The sequence below is a fragment of the Dendronephthya gigantea genome, unplaced genomic scaffold, assembly GCF_004324835.1.
Source record: "Dendronephthya gigantea isolate DGI-Jeju-01 unplaced genomic scaffold, DenGig_1.0 000003F, whole genome shotgun sequence".
Taxonomy (NCBI): Eukaryota; Metazoa; Cnidaria; class Anthozoa; order Malacalcyonacea; family Nephtheidae; genus Dendronephthya; species Dendronephthya gigantea.
The window spans coordinates 1,313,530-1,317,551 of NW_021163013.1; positions in this window are offsets into that span (position 1 = coordinate 1,313,530).

Sequence of the window (4,022 nt, forward strand, 5' to 3'; positions counted from 1 at the left end):
GTGTGTAGGCTCCTGCGATTCATTTTTCAGTTTATTATTTAGATCAGTGTCGCTCGATTCCAGAAAGATATGGAGATTGTTTTTATTTTATCAACAAACTACACAGTCTAATACAGATACAGCCCGATTATAAGCACAATAAAAAAATGACCCATTTATCGATGCTGGTGACGTCACTTATTTCCAATACTTATAAAATCATACCAATGCATCATACATAATAGAAAACTCACTTTCCCCCTTTTTCGTAAAAGTTCTCCAGTTAAATGGTTTACTGACTTTCAGTGCATAATGTTGTCGTGCTTTAAGATATTATGATTAAGACAATATTTGTTGTGAGTGTTTTGTTCACAAATAAACGCACGTGCTGACCATACAATGAACGAGAAATTCCATTTTTTGTTATTTATGATGCATGTAACTCTGGGACAAAAGCCATTAGACGAACTATCCGTCTGAACGAATGATCCGTCTGACAGATCATTCGTCTGAGTATAACACAAGAGCTATCTAGAGAACCCTGTAGACAAAACAAAATCGAGCGTGGCATGGTAGAAAACACGGGCAACCGGATAGCCGGATAACCGGTAACTCCAGTAACTAATCATGGATAAATATTAATGTTCGATATCAAAATAAAGATTTTGGACATTTCTAGTTTGAACGGTAAATTAGATTAAGAAAAACAGAACTTCAATTTTTATAACTAAAATATCTATTTACATTTTTTATTCTAGATGCTTTCAGTGCATAATTGAGGTGAGATATTCAGTGTCATATTCTCGCCTTTCTTGAAGTACTCCTAATCAAACATAACAAACCTTTCTGGTACATCTACTCTACAATTTTCTATTTGTCGGTTATCCGGCTATCCGGTTATCCGTTACCCGTGTTTTCTTTCATGCTATCGCGCGTTTAGAAAGTGCACAGGAATCGGGAATTGTTTATGTGGTAAATAGAGTGCACAAGGGGCATTTATGATGAATTTTTCGTAGTTCTCCCAACCCCGTATTTGCACTAACTTACTAACAGACGGATAATGCGTCGAGGCGAACTACCCACTTAAATTTGCCTTAATAGACGAACTATGCCGATAATTCGTGTTGACGGACGATACGTTTGTGTGCCCGTGTTTACACACAGAAGAACTAGACTGAGACGAACTCTCTTTTGCTTGCCCAAGTTCGTCCAGACGAACAATCCGTCTCTAGAATAAATCGGGCCAATAATTATCCAACATACTGGCTTTGCATAAATTAACAGTTGTTCAACTTGATCGCCCTGGACGGTACGGTACGTACCCATATGAAAAAGCTTTCCTATTGGTTGATGATAACAATAAAAACAATGAACTACAGAAATTGTTTTCTAAAAGAACGAATCATAAACACTGTGGATAGTTACCATGGGTCGCCCACGCGTATAGATCTGTTTTGAGTTGATCCAACGACTATACAGGGTGTATAAAAAAAAGGTAATCCAACTTCAACAAGCTATTGTACGTGAACTACTCAGTCTGTGAACAATTTTTTTTTCACATTCGGAAAGATCAGGGGCCGGTTGTATAAAAACGTAGTTAGCGCTAACTGCAGTTAAAAAGTAGTTAAAAAGCAGTTAAAAAGTAGTTAAAGTTAACTATCCTCAAGGGCATCGTTAACTTTCCGAATCGTAGTTAAAAATGGCATCTTGAGATTTTGAGGAGTGAGAAAGCATTAAAATCAACACATACCAAGGTTGTGAACTGTTATCCACTCAGAAAAGGCCCGTTGAAGCTTGTCCCCGAGCCGGTGCGGAGCACCGTGCGAGGGTACTAATTCCGCTCGGATATTTACACCCACGATGTGCAAATGCGAAATCAAAGTTGTCCGCCATTATGCAATGGACCTCACGCCATGGACGGTCTTCTACGTTATGCGCATGCGCCAGAGTGAACCACTAAGCTCTTGATTGGTCGAGACAAAAATTTGTATTTTCAAACGTCAATAAATAACTGTCATTTTGCAAAATTTTGATGAAATTTACAAATTTTATGTTTTCATAAAATAAAGAATATATGTATTTTTAATTAAAATAGGGGGAAACTCGAATGTGGTCAGGACTTTTCACGGTTTAACAAATAACAAGACCAAATTTTTGACCGAATTCACCATGTATAACAAAGTCGGAAGATTTTACACTTGATAATATTTCATCCACAGCTTTAAAAAGTAATTCTTTTGTGGTAAACACAACTTTAATATTCTCAAATGTATTTCACCATAAATCTGAATGTGTTATGTGATAAACGACATTATATATAATTTCATTTATAAACTCCGTTTTCATAATGACAAAAAGAAAAGAAAATCAAAACATTCCCGTGCAAAAACCAGTCGAGGCGTAACATAAAACTTCGGAAGTTGTATGAGACGTCTGATGTTATATTTCATGGTAATTAATAATTAAAATAATTTACCATAACACTGACTATAGATGAGTAACTTAACTTCCAGAAAAAGGTAAGAATCTTCCACGTGCAGAAAAAGATTTCCACACTTTTCTCAATTTCTTTTTCTCACATAGGTAATTTTTCTAACAATCATGTTACCATCTCTATGCTTAATTAATAACTAATTTTGTTAAACCGAGGCGAGGGGTTTCTGCATGCATGTATTTCTAGTAAACTTTCAATATGCTTTTTTTTTTCATTTGGGCAGCAACGGAGTATATTTTTGCTTCGGGAGACGTGTCGATGCAAAATTACGATCCTAGCAAAGATTAGCCATCTCCATTTTCAACTGCACGCGGTATTTTGACTCAAAGGGACCTTTTTATATTAAAAGCGCCTTTTTCTTTGAATTATTTTGAATTTTTTCCTTGTTTTATTGCACTTTTTCCAATATTTTAGATCAAAATACTGTCAATTTTTGTAAACACGAGTCCACAGTCTTGTTTAAAATCAATAATAGCGGTCAATAACTTCCCGATACTTCATGTTATTTCTCTGTTTAACAACCCCACGCAAGCTCCACGCAAGTTAACTACGTGATTAGTTAATCATCCGACTAACTACGGTTTGTGCAACGCAGTTAAGTCGTGTAGTTAACTAATCATAGTTAAGGATTTAACTACAGTGATTAGCGCTAATCATAGTTAAGGTTAACTACGTTTTTATACAACCGGCCCCAGGCTTTTTACCATCGAATGGCATGTTTTTAGTATCAAATGATGAAAAATTGAATACATACGAGGCTGATAAAAAATGTTAGTCGCAATCGCATATAAAAGCAGTGCATAACAAAAGAAAAAACAATTAATCCTGAACATGTCACAGCTTGCACTGGTTTTACGCCGCATTGCTTAGAATGTTCTCCTGATGTGATTTATTCCTACTTAATATGCATATGCGGGTAGTGTATTCAGAAGCAAAATTCTTCAATTAAGTCCCAAAGGGAGTTAATTTTCAATGGTCTTAGTCCCAATTCTCAGAGGTGAAAACATGCGATTTTGACTAACACTTTTTATCAGCCTCCTATTTCCTCATTTTTTCACAATTTGGTATTAAAAACATGTCATTCGATAATTAGAAGCCTAAACTTTCCGAATGTGAAAAAAATTCGTTGATAGAATGAGTAGGACACGTACAATAGCGCGCCAAAGTTGGATTACCTTTTTTTTATACACCCTGTACATACACTAAAGTTTGTTTAAATGTATGTTTGTAAATACTTTTGTTGATTCTTTAAACCCGACGAAAAAGTTTCAATAAATCATCGTACTGATGATTAACACCAATTTATTATCACATGCACGTATATAATCGTGACTCGCTACTCGCGTGGTTGGCCTTGCGTAATTTCTCGCACACTCACTGGTTACTCCGGAGTAACTCCCGAGCCAATACAGAGTGTATAAAAAAGCATTTGGAAATTAATCTATAGTTATAATTTAGATGTCCCCCACTATGCTAACCCTATTGATATGGGTAAAACATTGTCAGCTTTGTGCATATATACAGGGTGTCCCAAAAAAGTCCCCCCTAT